The following is a 12,369-nucleotide window of genomic DNA, read 5'->3' on the forward strand; positions in this document are numbered from 1 at the left end:
AAAAAAAGAAAAAAGAAAAAAAGAAAAAAAAAGAAAAAAAAGGATAAAAACCCACCACAAACGCAACCCTCCCCACACAGCTGACTTCTCTTTCCACCTAAATAGACCTTGAATAGTGGGGCTATAAATCTTTGCAGCTGGCCTTATCCTGTCCTCCAGGAGAGAGCTCTGTGTTCAAGGGAGGGGACTGCACCCTTTGCTTAGCAGCAGGGCTCAGCTCCAGCCCTCTCTCCCAAACCCTGAATTCTGATGCCTACAGCTCAGGGACCTGCTGCGCCTTGAGACTGCCTTTGCATGTGGGGATGGACACTGCCTGTACTGAAGTTGAGGTTTTGCTCTTAACTTCTCCAGGACCTTCACGTCTGGACCTCAGCCTGTGAGTGGATTTTGCTTTGTAGCTGAATTAAGAGATTTGTGTGGACAGGTGCTTCTGTGGCTCTGGGTGCATTGAGGAGCAGTTTGCGTGCGCTGCCCTTCCACTGAAATCCTTCCCTGTACCATGCTGCAGATTTTATACCTGCAGCATGTGGATAACAGCCCTTCTCAGCTGTTTTAGGTGTGCCTGAAGCTCAGTGAGCTAGGGAAGTGCTCTGGTGTTCCTTTTTGCACTAAAACAGTCTCCTGTATCATCTGGCTATGGTATATTCATAAACTATAGGAATTCAGATGGGCACAACTTGAAGTGGTACAGGCTAGTATTGTTGGAGTTCTTAGGGGTCTTCAACCTTCTCTCCTAGGCCATCCAGCATGTTCTTCTTTGCCAATCTGAATGCAACAGAGTTGGCAATCAACATAGCCTTCCTGAAGGAAGTGGTTTGTATTTCATTAGATTGATTTTGCAGCCTTTGGGGTTCTATTACTTTGTAGAAGATAAATGTCGTGGGTGTGGATTTGATCCCTCTCACTCTTGCTATAGAACAGGTCCAACACCCTCCTTGTGGTGTGACTCCTGCTCATTTCACTTCATGCTCTGAAGCACATGGCTCTTGTGTTCTCCCTGGAGGGCTGGCATTCATGAATGTATGTGCAGTGGTGATTTTAAAACATGTCCTTCTGCCCCTGTGTCTCTTCTCTGTGGCTGATGTGGGGTTGTGTTTGCATGTTGCCATCACTACCCTTAGCTTTATTGAGTAGGGTGTGGGAAGCAGGACATGAGCAGGAGTGTTTATTGGCACAGGCAAAATGGGCAGCTGCCTGGGGCAGTGAGTTTGGTCACAACCTCTTCATCCGATTGTGTTATGTTAACAGTTGGACTTGATGATGTTTAAGGGTTTCGTCCAACCTAAATGATTCTATGATTCTATCTACATTAATCCTTGCTGGTGAAAACTTTGTCCTGGCTCCAGATCTGGGATAATTTTCTTCATGGTTGTGCTGTATGCTAGATCTCTTCCTTGGAAAAGTTGTTCATCTCTTGCTGCCTTAGCTTCTCTGTCTATAGTGGCACATTTGTTTAAAGGTGCTTTGAGATCCATGTATCAAAGTCACAAATAACAGCTAAAGGAAACATGACTCGTGATCAGGAAATTGTGAAGCACGTGCCTGAATAACCAAGTGCCTCAAAGCTTCACAAACACATCCCAGAAAACAAAAGCATTTGCATTCACTAGTCTCTGTTCCCTGGATAGGACAGGACAAAAAATAAAGCTTGTTCTTTATGAAATATTGCATGAAAAGCATGGTTGTCTTTTTATTGCAGGCCACTTTGCAGCATGCAAAAAGATTGCCTTTCTTCAAGAGTTTGTGAATTTTTATTTTATTTTTATCTTTTTATTTCCTCCATCAAAACATGCCTGAGTTTGAAATGGCATGACTAGGAATGAAAATTAAATACATCAAAAGTGATTTTTGTTGAAATGAGATTTTGGAGCAACCAGGGAATGTTCAAGGCTTTCTCACTGCTTGTATTCAGCTTTTTTTTTTACTAAAGAGGGATGTAGTCTGAGGAAATGGGTCACCTTTTTCCTAGAGAAAATTTCTTCAATTTTACTGTAATTCTGAAATGTCACAGGCTTTTTGGGACAGTATTGGTTTGGGTTTTTTTAATCTTGAACAAAGCACAAATGTCTCTGGTTATTGATGGCTTGAATTTTGCTGCAGCTATACTATTTTTTTTTTTTTTTAGCATTTCACCTCTCAACTTTATGCATTTTGCTAGTAATTTCTGGCCTAGATACCATCTGAATCTTCTGTTGAGAGGGGACAGACTCTGCATATAGCCACTGTGTATATCTCTGCTTGTTGAATGTCACTGTTAAAATGATAATCCTCGGAGAGTGGCCTGAATGTAACAGCACAGCTTAAAAACCAAAGTGATGTTGAAGCACAGGTCTTGGGGTGAAGGCACAGAAATCAGTGTCCTACAGAGCCATGAGGAGGAACCACCATATTTTCCTAAACCATCTTGGAGGAAATAATGTCACAACACTATAGGAATAAAGAAGCAAGGATCAGTGTGGGAGGGGAGAGTGGTTTTATTTTATGATGATAAAACAGATTTTGTTCACTTGTGCTCTCATACCTCCCTCATGTACTTGCAAACACTTCTGCAAGATCCCTTCTAACAGCATGGATAACGAAGGATGCCAGTCCTCATCACATCTCCTGGGTTATTCTGAGGCTGGTGACCATGTGTTGGACCTGGGTGTGTCTTTAGGAGCAGACAGTGATTGGTCCCTCTTGTCCTGTTGCATCTCTGCAAGGCATGAGATGTTCTCATATTCTCTGGAACATGCTCCTCCATCTGAAGGATATTCCCTGGCAGAGAAGGTTATGGACCTCCCTTTGTTTCATTTAACCTGGACAAAGGTCCCTCAACTGGCCTGCAGCAAGAGATCCCTGATGTAAACAGGTGGCTTTGCCAACTGTCTGTCTTTAGGCATCCAAGCTGCCTACCAGCACTCGCCTTACATCATCACTAGTATCTCCATCAGCTGAGAATGACTCAGGGGTGAGGGGGTGGGTGAGAGGGGCCAATATTCCCATCACTGCCTGTTCTTGCTGAACCTACAAGTGTGGTAGCTGTGCCCAGATGGCTCTGCCAGCACTGCCTTGAGGGCACAGCTGGGTGTAGGAGGCAGGAGGGGCTTTGTATTTAAATATCACTTTTTTTTTTTCTCCTTACTGACATGGTGAATTTGAGGCTTTGCCAAGTGAGTAGCACAACTGACCAGAGGGGGGTGATGGCTCAATTTTCTAACAACAGTTCAACTTTTGAAACATGGTTGCATGCTGCGTTGGAGGAAAAAACTTGTGCTTTTTGAGAAAAAGGACAATCAAGGCTAAATTTCTGATACTTACCTTCCCAGTATTGACAAATGCTGTGCTTAAGTTGCCTGTAGTGCAGTAGCCAAGTGACCTAACCTGTAGCATGAAAAATTAAGGATCAAGTCCACATTCCTCACTTTTTTCATCCAAGTTCACTGAGAACCATGATAAGTAAAGAGCAAAGCTTGGGGCTGTGGTGTCACCAGCTGAGGTTATCAGTTTGCTACAGCTAAAATTAGGAAAAAACCCTGTAGTCCACACACCTCTATCTTCAGGAAATGAACCAAGTGCAATTTAATGAAATGACTTGTTCCAAACTGTGTTTTTGTTACAGCCTTTTATTCGTGCTGTTGTGCTCATGTGAATTGTGACCCAGTCTAGATGGTGAATTTTGGGGCAGGGCAGGCCTAGCTTGCCAAGGTGGTCCATGGGGTAAAGAGTACTCGGCATGACTTAGTGTGAGCCAGTCTTCCTCTGGGTGATTTGTTATCTGCTCTGTAAATGAAAATCTGTCTTCCATTTCAAACTTGTTTTCAAAAGTAACAGATTTAAATACTTTCATGTATTATTTAGCCATATGAAGAGGGACTTCATCAAGAGTTTAATCCTCTAACCTACTAGACTCTAAACAGAGACTGCAATGTGAAATCTTTTTTTGTTGTTGTTTGTTTTGTTTTAATTTCAGTTGCCACAACACAAGACTGAACAATTTGGGGACTTTTCCTGTCTCTGTCCCATGCTTGTATAAAGACTTAGTTAATTGTCTCACCATCCTGTGTCTTAGCTGCCCTTCCAACCTGTTATTGGCTAAGTTTAATTGGATGATGTATGCCACCAGCTCTCTGGACAAGGGTCATGTGTTGAGCAAATGAGTGTACAAGGAGAGAATTGGAAGTGTGGAGAAGAGAAACTAAAACTGTATCAATTAGCCCAGGTTTCCTTAAGACTGTCTAGAATTCTTTCAGTGACTCAGTTGTTTCCATCTGTTGCTTCAAAAGTGCTGTTCTTTGAAAGCATCTTCTTGACAGCATCTTGATTTTCCAGGATCTGCTTGATCCTGAATTCTGGGTCAAACTCGTAGAAACATAAATCCAGGAGACCATGCTATGAAAAATATCAGTGGTGTTGAAATCATAACTGTAGAACTCAAAATGCCTGTTTCATAGGTAAGTTTATCTAGGGTTTCTCTAGGTGACCTCAGGTATTTTAGTGGAGAATTGTTCTGGCTGCATCTTTTGTGGTTTTTATCATAATTCACAGTGAAGGAATAGATGTCCCTATATAGTCCATTCCAGTTCTTGGAGCACAGGACCCTGCAGCCTGTTAGGATAGCTTCCTTAGTAGCTTAATAAACCATGTCTGGTCTGAGTAAACTTTTAGGAAGAAAACAGCAACAGAACAGAACACTTCCTATTGTTGATAATGTTTGTTAAGCTGCAGTGGTGCTAACAATGCTGGGAGCTCTTGTAGAGATGTCAATCCAGCTTCTAGCAGCTAGTATCAACCACTATGTAAATTGTAGTGGCTTAGAAGAAGTGCCGTCAGCTCAATGCTGAAAACAGCTGAAATGGTGTTAACAGTAATGGGAACTACTTACAAGCAAGTCTCCAGGGTGGACAAGGCTTAAGTAGGCTGGTGTTGGAAAGGGCATCTCTAGTGCCTGAGGTGTGTGCTGTTTGCAATGAAATCTGCACTAAGAACATTATGGGGAAAGTTGAGTGGAATAAATGTCCCACAAGCAGTTTGCACTGTAACCTGATGGATGTGATGAAAGGGAAATGTAGCAGCTGACTTGGGTGAAATATGGGAACAGATCAACAGAGGACAGATGAAGGTGGCTGGTGAATTTACCCTGTTGACATTTAGAAGTCACTATTTGTTAGCTGAGGATACATAAAAATGTAATGGGAAGATCATCCCATTCAGTTGAAGGGGTAGTAACCTACCCAGCCATGTTTGCTTGTGACTGTCTTATTGTAATGGTAACTATGTTTAGAATTGAAGTCTGAGCTGGGCATCAGCCACATCCTACCTATGATCAAATTTAATAATAAGCAAATTTAAGAACATATTAAAAGACTTGTCTTTTAACTTCTACTTACCTGTGTTGAATCACTTTGCTTTGACTCTCTAGTAATAAATTTATTCCAGCTTCATCTTTTTTTTAAACAAATTGATCTTTTCAGCACCCAACAATTGTGTTGCCTCCCAAGAGACCCAAGTGTAGTCCCATTCTAACAAAGAACACAAGACTCGGAGACATGTCTGTCTGATTGGTTTTTAATTTGGTGCTGGAACAATCTGTTTACCAAGATACTTTCAAGGTCGTGTGAAATCCTCCTAACTTTGAAGTCTTTCTTTTTTTGCTTCTTGGAAACTTCATATCATTCTGGACCTATTATTTAACTTTTTCTCCTTCTACAAAAAAACCCCCAAAACAAACAAACAAAAAAAACCCAAACCAAACCTTCCAAGTTTTTAACCCTGACACAATTTCATATTTTTACAAAAAATATCAGAGACGAAAACAAAACTGTTTGTAACAGGAAAATCCAACAGGCTGAAATGATTGCCTAGAACAGGGGAAGTAGTCGAGGTTTCATACACCTCAGGCAACACCAAGCACATGGCCAAAGTATAGAGCAATGAAAAAATAGCTCAAGATTCTTCCATTCACCTGTGGAGACAGTCCAGCAGTGCTATATTATATCTGCCATATGGTTCTGTTGAATGATCCAAACACTGATGGTCTTCTCCTTGGGATCAGTCCTATACAGATAAATGCCCCTGTGGGAATGAAACTGCTGCAGACAGCACATTTATCAATAGATCAATAGTCAATTTATTTATCTTATTCACCTGCCAGTTGTCATATGTCAGCCTGTCTGGTTGCCTGATTGTTATGCAAAATGCTGTCAGACTTTCAGCTTAAGTGATTTCTTTTTCATACTTCTCTGAAATTAGATTTTTTGGGGTTTTTTTTTTTCCCTTCTTACAGCAGAGCTTCATCCTCTGTCTAATTTGGAACTAGTTCGAATCTACGGTCTGGAGTTTTCTTAAATAGATTAGGGGGGATGAACGCCAAACCCTGACAGGAAACTAATTCTTGTAGGTCCTTTGAAAAGCTCAGCTTTGAAGACTGACTTCTTCATGCTGGCCTAGATAGAGAAGAGGCCAAGCTGCAGAGGAAACTGCTAAAAGAATATTGCATTACTCAGCCTGGGGCTGTCTGGCATTTTGAGGGCACAGACTAGAAACAAAACATCACTGACCCCACCGTAACCACAGATACCCTGTACAGACTCGCATTAAGCCAGATCTGGCAGTAAAAGATAAGCATTATGGTGCTGTTGTCATGCTCCTATCCTGCTCCCATGGCATTGTTTGCAGAATCAAGGGCTCATGGTAACCTGGAAGAGCTATCACCCTGAGGATTGAAGATAAGTGTTATTTTGTGCAGCCCATGACTGGGACAATTAGGCTGAGAAAAGGAAAAACAATAAAAACCCCAAACCAGCAACTCCATTGTAGGAGCATCTGAGAGGATTCTGGAGAACTTTGGGCTGAGTTCCTGATTCTAACACTAAACATGTTTTTTACCTGGGTGATACCATTCTGAGAGAACTTACACTTCTGCTCAAACAACGTGACATTGAATGGTTGTTACACATCTGCTAGGCCTAGTCAAATTTATAGTAGCTTTGAGATGCAGAGTCCTAGCAATGGGGTAGATAAGGTAGTGATGCCAGAATAAACCAGTTTTGTGGAGATAGAAGTGTTGTAAACAGGCTAAAAGATGAACTAAGCATGTGCAAAATAAAAGTTCAACTACGGGGCACAGTGACAAAAGTTTCTATGACCACCAGAAGACCCCCAAAGATGACCAGTATGCATATGAAAAGGACCTTTGCATATAATATATACATACATACATATATTATTTACATAGATAATGGATTCTTGGAAATGTAATTAATATGTTAATAATTTCTTGGAAAGGCAATGAATATGCATGTTTTGATAGTATAAAGCTTTTGTAGAGGGATGAGTTGATATGCATGATAGGTGGAACAGTCCACCGTGCACCTGGCACCATAATAAAGAATGCCTGCTTCTTAAGACTGCATTGGTGATAAGAAGTTCATTCCTGATTTTGGTGACATAAGCAAGGCCTAAAATCTGTCTATTTTGGTTCACACTTATTTTAACAACTAATAACACTTGTCTGCCACATACATAGAGGTGTTGAAAAATGTGTGGTTTAATGATTGTGAGGTGCTTGGATGAAAACAAGAGGCAGAGACATGTCCAGGCAGATGCCATTGTACGTGCAGCAAAATCCAAAAGAGCAAGAATGTTCTAGGAGTTCTCTGTCTCTGACTGGGGATCCTTCTGACATCAGAGTCAATAACATGTGTGAAGTGCCAGGTAGAGGACATTAAGCAGTTTGTATCTTGCTGTTACTAAAGAGGATGTTGCCTCTGGGAAGGCTTGGTCTGCTCATCACCTATGGGAGAAGCTGATGCCTTTTGAGCTATGATCTATAAGGAACTGCTGAACAGAAAGGAGCTGGTGCCTTCTCCTTGCCCAGGTCCCAGGGAGTGGTGGGGCTGGTCCTGTTTGAGTGTGGCCTGTGAGTGGGAGGCACTAACTGCCCTGAAGGCAATATACCCAGCAGCAGAAGGTGTTGGGATGTTCTAGTTAGCATGACACTTACAGGCTTTTGTTCAGTTTCTTCCTGCTCTGTTTTACTTCTTCCTTTTTCAAACAGGCTCTGTCTCGATCATGGTTTAATGCATTTAATTTCTCTTTGGTTTCAAGTGCCAGCCCTCGAGGTCTGTGCTGAACTTGTTTCTTCACTTACATCTTTTGGTTTTCTTGGCCATTTGAAGATGGGGAATTTAATTTGCTTCGACGGCTTCTCTCTTTCTGACTTCTCTCCCTGGGTAGAGATGCTCATGCCCTTGGATTCTCCTAGCTTCTCTGCTGGTGCAGTGTGGGGTCTGGGTGATGTACCCTTTCCAGGCTTTTCACTTTTCCTCCCTCTTCAGCATTATTTTCCCCATTTTTTCTACTTCCCTGGAGGGGGTCATAGTTCTAGTGAGCACTGAGACATCCATAGTTGCTGCCTCTGTCTCTGATGTGCATGGCCTTGATGGCGAGCTGATTAACGCTCTCTGAAGGGGCAAGTATATTTTCAAATATAGCTGTATACAAATAAAATGTATCCCCTTACTGTGACAGGGGGGAAAGCCTGAAATATCCATATCTGCCTCTTTGAGGCAGATACCTCTTTCCTCTCACCACTTCATACCTCTTTCCTCTCACCTCCTTTCACCTTTTAGGCATTAGTGCTTCCAATCCCTTCCAGCCATTAGAAGAGTAGGCTCTTCAGTGCTTTCACCAGACGTTAGAGAGCAGACTCCCCTCCACTGACCTGGCAGGCATTTTCCTGGGTATGGTCCACATTAGCATGGGCTGTCTACACTGGCGAGACGTTAGAGCATAAACAAGTGCCTCTCTCCTGCTACTCAGACATTAGGTCATAGTTTCTCCTTATCCTGTCTCTGTATCAGGGCTACAGACTCTTCTTCCTTCTTGTTAAGAGGTTATCTTTCTGAAGCCCTTAAAAGCTTCTTCACTGGCAGAAGCTCAGGTCCTTGCTAGGGATTTCCCCTGAGGGTCAGAAGATTCTACTAATCTTAACTGTATTATGAGGTGTGATCATAATCCTGGTCAAGTCTTTGCAACTTTTTCACCTGGAAAATGAGAAAGAAACTGTGCAATATTTCTCTTGTATAAAGTGCCTTGAGACCTGTAGAGGCCTGACCTGTACTTTCCAGGCAGTGGCATTGAGGCTGTGGTGTCACTAATGCTTCTGAGAAGCAGTGATCTGTGAAATGGCATCTGAGAATGATTTCTAGGAGGAAAGATTTCAGTGACCTCTTGCATATGTCACCCCTGAATCCAAGGCCTTGGTAGATCCTCCAAAGATTCACAGATTCAAGGGTGACAGAGAAGAGTGTGCTGACCTAGCCCAGTGCCATGGGTTCAGTTTTGGCCAATAGCAGCTGCTTCTGCAGAAAGTGCAATTAAGCCTGACATTGAAAGCTAATAGTAAACCTGCTCTTAGAGGTATATCTTAACAGACTTCAGGAGTTACAGGTTGGATCATTCCCTAAGGCCAGAGTTATATTGTTCCCTGAAAATATCTTTTTCTTTTAAAAAAAATCACCTCAATAATTCTAAATTATTTCACTAGCCATATCCATTAACATTAAGTCTATTCTCCAGATATGGCCTCAGGTGCATCTTGGAGCAGAGTTCTATAGGTTGCACGTAAGATTGCTAGTATTTAGAGGGTAGCTTTCAATGTAAAATAATCTGGAACTGGGAAAGCCAAGTTAAAATGTAATTGTGGTCATTAATCAGGAAGCTTAACAATACCACATCGCTTGTTTGACCAATTCCAACCAATCAACAGCACACAATGAAAGGATGCAGCCAAACACTATGCAAAAGCTAAAAAAAAAAAAGCTTGAAAAATGTCACTAAGTAAATTCAAATAGTGCATAAATTAAAGGGAATTGCAACTGGCTCATGGATATTCTATGAGCAGAAGATAAACATCTAAGTTAGTTGCATAAATTATTCATCATAACGTATTTGCTCAGCTTTTCTCATCAGCTATGAAAGCCACACAGCCAAGCATTTGGAGAGTATAGTAGAACTGGGCTTTCACCTCAATGAAATGCCCTAGGAGGAGGAAGCCCTGGGGAGGGATGGCATGCATAAAGATCTCTGTGGAAAAAGTCTCCTTCACTATGATATTTTAGATGTGGATTCTGCTAAGGGCTTGTCTACTGCATGAATGATCCCTTGGCAGCAGGCAAGGTTGAAGATATGGCAATGATTTCTTCTAAACTCTTCCTTTTGCCTCCTGCCAATGGTGTCATGAGTTGGTGTAGAACTTGATGTAAATAAAATGAATCCACTTTCCCTTTGAACACACTGTTTACCAAATTTTCATTCTCTGTTCCTACCTTCTCTCATCTTTACTGCCCACTGCAGTGGTCTTTGCTTTGGAATAGGTAACTTGACTATAACAAAAGCAAACCTTCTGTACTTTGTCAGGGAATATGAAGTATTCCCCCAGCGCTTTCTGAAAGTGTGCTGGTTCTGGAGGGTTCTAGTCCCTCCTGATTTTATGGATAATGCTTTCAGGAAGCAGTAATCTGAGAGCAAAAGTGTGCTTGAGTTTTACAGGAAGTACTAATTGTCTCGTTGGAGAAGAAGCACAGATGGCACTTTTGATGTGCTTGCTAGTTATGATCTTTCTGATAGGAACATGGGAATGTGTTTATTATAAAACCTTGCCTGTCTTTTAGCATCCAGATCTGCATCTTCCCATGCAGTGTGACTGCTAAAGGGACCATTCCTTCTTCATCCAAAGGGAATTTCCTTGTATAGTGAGATTTGGGATTGTCACTCTAATCAGAAATTATTAGAGCAACCTCTAATGTCAGAGAGAAGTTGTTTGTTTTTACTTTTAAGGTTTTATCTATCATTAAGATGAACTGTGAGCCCTCCAAACATATCTCTTCTGCAGATACCAGGTATGGGACTTTTACACTGTTCTGGGACAGCAGATTAAAATCCTGTATTCTGCTCTGCACGGTGAATACATGGACACTGGTAATGCAGTCGTTATCTGCAGACAACTTTGGAGCCAATGGTCTATGTTTTCTGCACTCTTGGTATTAAGATTCTGGTGTATGGGGCTTTTTGCATTGAGTTTGGGGTTATTTTGGCCTTTTGATGGAGGTGTTTCTAGAAAAGACCAATGTTTCTGCAGATTTTAAGGTTTGACACTAATGACTCTTAGGATGTGGTAAGAGGGGTGTTTTGTTTTGGCATTTTTACTTGGCTTGTGAAAACCTAGGAGCAACAAAGGGGGCATTAGCTCAGGTGTAAAGAGATGTTTTGAAGTAAAAAGCCGGCACTTTGCTATTTTAATGAATGCAAATGCTGTTAGGCAGCCTGGGGTGTTGAGATGGGGCGCAATCAAAATAAATACATGCATAATTGCATTAAGTAAAATAACCTTACACACATAAAGTGGACTGAGTGTAGAATCAGCCTGGGAAGAAAAAAAAAAAAATCTAGTTTGTGATTATGGCTTTGCAGCTGACTTACAGCATCTCCTAAATCTGCCTGTACGTCAGGTTCTCTGCCAGTGAAGTGGGATTGCTGGTGCTGGCTGACACACACTGATAAAAGGTGCCATGTCAGTCCCAGGTATTGTCATTCCTATTATTTAAATGAAATTTTTGTCTTAAACTCAAGTTACAGGAATAAGTGAATGAAAAGTGACAGAGAATCCTGTGACTCGATTATGTGGGAGATGGCTTAAGACAGTGCAGGTGCATTGTAGGAGAGTTGTTCTAAAAAAAAAATATCTTTTCCTTTTAAGAAGGCCTTGCTCAATATTTTCTAAAAGACATTAATAGGTTTCTCACCTTCTAGGTGCTCAGCTGGTGATATATTTCAGAGGCTTGATTTTTAGATTGCAGGTGCGCAAGGTTTTCTCTAGGCATTTCCCTCTGTGTCTTTTTGAAACAGATACCTGCAATAAAGTGCTGCTTTTGCAAACATTAACTTTATTTTTTTTTTCCCCCTGTTGCTATCAGTTTAAAGGAAGGGATTTGAAAATCACTTTATAGGCTTTTAAGAAAAAGAAAGAAAACCAAAGCAAACCTCTGTTTTCATCCTGGCCTCTGCTTATATCTGAACTGATCCTTTTAGATGGTTTATCAAGCATATTGTTTTTCAAAATGGTCTTTTGCTGTTCTCCCTGGTGCTGAAAGATTACAATGTTTGGAGAAAGCATGTTTCCTTCAGTCTTGCTTTGCAAAAGCAGTAGCTACAAGGAAATTTTGTGGACGTGGGGACATAGCAATGATAGGACTAGTCTGGATCTACAGTCTGTCTAACTGACCAGCTCTTTTGCTGACAGAAACCAGAATTTGCTGCTTTATGGAGAAGTGTAAGACCCCGAAGTGTGTGAGGGTGAAAGGACCAGGCTGCTTTCTTTGTAGGGAA

At 41.4% G+C, this 12,369-nt stretch overlaps 1 protein-coding gene across 1 annotated transcript in view; it reads left to right on the forward strand.

Annotated features, from left to right (window-relative positions):
- Positions 1 to 12,369, forward strand: part of LOC104528752 (BMP/retinoic acid-inducible neural-specific protein 1) — a gene marked incomplete at its 3' end in the record, with an annotated part of 51,925 nt that overhangs the window by 20,201 nt on the left and 19,355 nt on the right. The gene's annotated exons all lie outside the window — the stretch shown is intronic.

The sequence above is a fragment of the Antrostomus carolinensis genome, unplaced genomic scaffold (assembly GCF_000700745.2).
Source record: "Antrostomus carolinensis isolate BGI_N321 unplaced genomic scaffold, ASM70074v2 scaffold4970, whole genome shotgun sequence".
NCBI classification, from domain to species: domain Eukaryota; kingdom Metazoa; phylum Chordata; class Aves; order Caprimulgiformes; family Caprimulgidae; genus Antrostomus; species Antrostomus carolinensis.